Source organism: Tupaia chinensis, unplaced genomic scaffold, assembly GCF_000334495.1.
Source record: "Tupaia chinensis unplaced genomic scaffold, TupChi_1.0 Scaffold000680_1, whole genome shotgun sequence".
Lineage (NCBI taxonomy): Eukaryota > Metazoa > Chordata > Mammalia > Scandentia > Tupaiidae > Tupaia > Tupaia belangeri.
This window is the reverse complement of record NW_006160204.1, coordinates 2,183,816-2,189,596: the sequence shown is the minus strand read 5'-3', so window position 1 is coordinate 2,189,596 and position 5,781 is coordinate 2,183,816. Positions and strand designations below refer to the sequence as shown.

At 39.2% G+C, this 5,781-nt stretch overlaps 1 pseudogene; it reads right to left on the bottom strand.

Annotated features, from left to right (window-relative positions):
• Window positions 1–795: 795 nt before the first annotated feature.
• LOC102493889 (mitochondrial import inner membrane translocase subunit TIM14 pseudogene) lies at window positions 796–1,128 on the bottom strand (annotated as a pseudogene).
• Between the last annotated feature and the right edge of the window lie 4,653 nt (window positions 1,129–5,781).

The window sequence follows — 5,781 nt, the reverse complement described above, 5'->3', positions numbered from 1 at the left end:
CACCCTATACCAAAAACACTCTTTAAAAAAAGAAAAGATTTAGAAAGTGTGTAACAAAAACATTGTAGTAAGCTAAAGTTAACTTGTTATTAAGGACAGAATTCTTAAAAATAAACTTGGTGTAGGTTCCAGTAGGTGGTATGCTGTTTAAGGTGCTGAACTCCTACATGGTCGACTGCAGTTCAAGTCCTGGACCAGTGACTTGCTTTCTCCCTTTCTCTCCAGTGAACACACATGCTCTGTAGCAAATTAGAAAAATAACAAAAATAATTATTTTTTTCCATCATACAAATTGGTTTTTAATGTAGAGATAAGAATTTTTTAAGTTACAGTCATGGCTAAATTCGCCATTAAATACAAGGTTCCAAGTAGTTGCTCTGGTTGTCTACGCCTTGAGCAACTTTTCCTCCCAATAAGTCCCTATGCTAATTCCATCATAACATTTATCACGTATTTAAATTCCTAGTTTGTCTGTCTCCCAGTAGCCTATAGGCTCCTTGGGAGTAAGGGTTGTCTTCACTCTGCCTCTCAAAAGTATACACAAGTAGCAGATGATTTACTTAATGAACAATATATTTAAATGATAAGCATTTGTCCATAGTTACTGAGAATTGCTAAATATTTTAAACTTATTTGTAGTTGCTTTAAAATCCTCAAATTTAATCAAACTTATACCAAGACTGACTTAGCTTGTGTTAAGGTATTTTTTAAAAATTGCAGCTCTGAGGTATTTCATTGTAAAAAGTTGATACTCACATATATAAACTAATATGAACTTAAAATCATACATTTACTTCATTTCTTAACTTGAGCTAGTAAATCTTTAGCTTCATTGATTTTGTCTACTATGTAAGGAGATCCTCCTTTGGATGATTTAAAAGCATAATTTGTCGATGAGTGTCTTATTTTTCCTTTATTTGCAGTAGGGCTCACACCTAATATTAATGCTGCTTCCTGTTTTGTCATTTGGAGTTCAGATCCACCTTTGTAATAGTCACCAGTGAAGGCAGATTTCAGTAGACTTCAAAAAACTTGTTTTACTTGAGGCTCCATATGCTTCATGGCTTGAAAAACATAAGGACCTGCAAATCCAGCAGCACCACTGGTCAGCCCAACTGCTACCACCCTACTGGCATTTCAATGGGAAGAACAATCTTTAAGATGAAAACAATCTGTCTGACGGCTAACTGCCATTTGAGTCCCAGAATGGCCGCTTGAAACTCACGCCTGGAGCTGTATGTGCCCAAAATCCCAAGAAGAGAATGTAGGATAAAGGGCTGCATGACCATTTCCTCAGGCAGGTGGCTTCTCACTTTCTGTCTGTCTCTCTGCCTCTCTGGTGAGCCCACATGTCCATGGTTCTGGCTCGGCTTCCCTGCCTCCACTGAGAGTGCAGTTTATCCCAGCCCGGAGCAATAAAAAGAATTCTTAAAAAACAACAAGATAAACTTGATGTAGCTTATGGGGACAGTGTTTCTACAGTCTATAGTTGTGTATGGTAATATTCCAGACCTTGCTGTTTACTATCCACTCACTCACATGACTCATTCAGGAAAACTTGCAGTCCTGCAAATTTCATTTGTGGTCAGTGCTCTAGATAAGCATAGCTTCTTCTTCTTCTTCTCCTTCCTTCCTCCCTCCCTCCCTTCCTTCCTTCCATCCATCCTTTTTTTTAATCCTATCTTTACTGTAATTTTCTCTATTTGGATATCCTTAGATACAGAAATGCTTAGCATTATGTTACAATTGATGACAATATTCAGTACAGTAACATGCTTTACACATTTGTAGCTAGAAGCAAGAAGCTATCCCACTGAGCTTAGGTGTGTGGTAAGCTACACCACCTAGGTATACAAACCCAATGGTGTACTCAGTGATGAAATCACCTCCTGACATGTTCATCATCGCATCACATCTACATCATTAAGTGGCACATGATTGTCCCTTTGAAAACACATTGATTTGAGACTAATACGTGACTGATTTAGGGTCCAAAAGCACCAAACAATGTCCATTGTTAATCATTGTGCAAGAAGTGAATTTTAACACAGAACGTGACAACTTAAGGGACAACCTTCATGATGAAATAGGGAAAAGGTTTTTTCCTCTTTCTGGAGCTGAGAACAAGTTCAGTCCAGGTAGTAAGCCGCAGGAATGACCTAAGCTTTTCTAGCAATGAGGTGTGACCTGTTGTTGACTACAGGTAGGCAGCCAGGTGGGGCAGGGAGATGGCCATGGAAGAACAGCAGCATTTACCTGGGCTCATGTAGTTTGCTGTAATTCATTCTCTGTCTTGACTGTTTCCATGATCCCTGCTATACCCATTCACTCTAATAGTTAAAAGATGGTCTTTTCTGCTTTGTGAGAGATGAAAGACGACAGAATTTCCTATACTTGGAACAATATTTAAAGAAGAATAGCTATGTCATCTCTCCTGAGGTTAGAGTTGGTTTCACAGCCACGGCAACCAGCAAGGACATCCGTTCATCAAAACAGTGAGCGCTCAACAGTTATCAGCAGCAAAGGCCATCAGTGGTGGCCTGTGATGAAGAAGGGGGCAGCTGGGGAAAAGAACACAGGGAATGGCTATTGAAGTCATGCGCTGGAATCACTGAGGCAAACCAAGATGGATTCAAGAGTTTAACCACCAGCAATGAAAGCAGGGACACTCTTAGTTTTGGAACTAAAATCACCTATGGACCAAATAACATTCATTCATAGGCTGCTTTGAATAAACGTTTTAACATCTGTCCAGAGAATGAAGGCGAGCTCGGATCATTCCATTACAGGTATATCCATCTTGGAAGTGAAGTATTTTAAGCAAGGTCATAATGATTTGTAATACCTTGTCACTAGAAAAAAAGAATTAATTATTCAGTTTGGGGATTACTTGAATAAGAGGTTAGAGTGGAGTGAAAAGACTGAAAAAATGACAAGACATTTATTTCAGTACCGGGGGCCTGGGCAGTGTTTGAAGAGGGAATTCTGGAGTAGCTCTTTCATGAAGGTCATAGAAGACAGTCTGTGAAGGTGTTTGATCTAATGGGAAGGTACATGGTTGAAGCATTTGTGCTGCATAATTAACACACTTTAAAGAGCAAATTTTGTTTTTTCCTTAAACAGTTTATTTTCCAGCCTCTGCAATGCTCTTTCTCTAGCAAGTATGTACTGCTTTATTTGGCCAATATTGATTATTTCCTTTCTTTCCAACAGAGCTTGAAATAAACATTTTTGTTAGGACTTTCGTATGCACTAATGTGTCAGGAAACTAGCTACATTTTTTTTAAAGGTTTTTGCCATGGAAAACATGCTCTTGTCAGAGAGACAGAGAGAGACAGTAAGAGGGAAGAGGGAAAGTGAGAAATCACCCCCTCACCTCCTGCCAGGAAGGATGGCCACTCCACAATCCCTTTTCCTTCATTCTCCTCCTGGGATTTTAGGCATGCACACACACCTGCCCAGCTTGAGTTTCAAACAGCCAAGTCTGGGACTAGGAGTCTAGCACCTTAACCACCATGTCACTTGCTGGCCCCACTAGCCACATTTTTATTTCTAGTATTTAACATTAAACCAGCAGAGACTGACAAAGACTACTTGTTTCCATATTGTTCCTTAAGAAAATATGTCACTAGATTAAACCTTTTATTTGTATTGGCTCTGTTTTGGTGCAGAATCTCAAAAGGCTGAAGGTATGTACAGTCAGGGTAACATCAAACTTCAGTTATCTTAGATAGTATCTCATCTGATTGTCTTAATCATTGAGGAATCTGGGTTTTTTGTTTTGTTTTGTTTTGTTTTGTTTTGTTTTTTGCATCATCTCTAATTTTTCTTTTGTTTAAATGTTCTTATTCCTTGTAAGTAGTGCCTTCCATCTGGAGCAACTCTAGTAAAAATTGCCTTTCACAAGCACCTGAAAGTTGTGAGATTTCTCAAGGTAAAGATATTAATCTTCACATAACCCACAGGGAAGGCTGCAGTAAAGTTTACTACAAGCTTATACCCTTTACAGACTCACTAGACTCTCATGAACAGCTATGAACCTCCTAGCCATGGGACGTTGAACTTACTCATCAAGATTTCTCCCAACTCAAAAGTCCTCTGGTTAATCTTGGAAGGAAGCCGGCAGTCAGTGGGCATGCTTAGAGTTTGATGCTGCCAGGTCTTTATTCTTACTGTGTGAGCTGATTGGCCAATGTTGGGAGTTCCTTAAGAGTCACTGAGAGATCCAGAGCTCTTTTACTCAGGGATCCACTGAGATGCACTTCCAGTTGCATCTTCATTGTTGAACAGAATTAATGTGAGTGGAGCAAAAGACCAGCAACAAAATGTAGCTAGATATATGGTGAGTGATCAGAGCTCAACTGAAGGGGGACTCTATGCTCTGGTGAATAGTTTACCTGGCATGAGAAACAAATACTCTAGGACCCTCAGTAAAATGGGGGAAGATTACCACAGCATTTAATCAGGTAGGGGGTTAATGCCTAATCTCCACTGGGTTAATGTAGGGTCTTAATCTCCCATTTCTCTGCTATCTCCACATCTCTGCTACCCACTTGGACCTGGAGAGATTCTTAGTTCACTTAGCAAGCTTTTCTATTAAACCAGTTGGTAACTTGATAGGGATGACTTTCAGAGTTGTGTGAAGATAATAGTTCGATAACTATACATAGAAAACCCATTACCTTCTGACATGGAGCTAGAACCTTTGTGTGCTTCCTCTTGTCATTTTTCTCATCATGGAACCTGAAAAGTAGGTATTGTTATTTCAGAATTACAGATAAAGAAACAGAGGCACTGAGAAGATTAAGTAATGTGCTCAAGTCACACAGCTAATGAGTGACAAATGTACTTTGAGCCCAGACAAACTCCTGTATTAGTTTCTATTGCTGCCATAACAAATTTACAAAAATCTAGTGACTTAAAACAAGAAACTTAAGGGACCAGCAGATGGCACAGTGTATATGTTGTTGTACTCCCATGTGGTCAACCACGGTTCGAGTCTCGACCTAACCACTAGGCCATCTGCTGGCCCTCAGGCTCTCAGTTTTTAAGGTCCCATGTTAGTTGATTGGATCCATATATCTCAAGGGCACTTACGTGTCCTAGTCCTGGATTAGGTCAGAGACACTGGGGCAGCAAGGGAGAGATTCTTGCCTAAATGCCCCTTTTGGCTCCCTTTCTGTAAATCTATTGCTTTTTGTGATTATTCATTTCTAATCTGTTCCCAAGAAATGGTGAAGGCTCAGTAACTATTTTTAAGCACGTTTTAATAAATATCCAAAATGCTAGCATTTAAAGGTTCTATTTCTATGCACAAATGGACTAATTATGATTGATTCATGGAGTAATTGTTTGTAACATCATTCAAGACTCTTAAATTTGAAGATAAAGGTTAATCGGTTTTCTCAGAGGAGCAGAGATGCTTATTTGCTGTGTTGGGTGCAGCAACAAGATGTGTTCGTGCTGTCCAGGGCTGGCTAATTAGTTGACAGCATTGCTAATGCATGTGTTATCAGGAATATTATGGATGCAACTGATCTCTGCTTTAAGGGTGATTCCTTTGGTCTGGAATCCTTCTGGGGAAAAGAATATTCAGAAGCTTCAAGTATGCCAAAAGAAAAATAAATTCAAACAGAAAACATTGATAAAGTTTTCTTTATGATAGAAAAAAAATTTTTTTTGGCCTAGTTCAAGTGGAAACTGGGTATAAATAATTAGGCAGAATGCCAGGAAGTAAGACCTTTATGGATGCAAATTAATTGAAGTCAGTGGGAATACTGC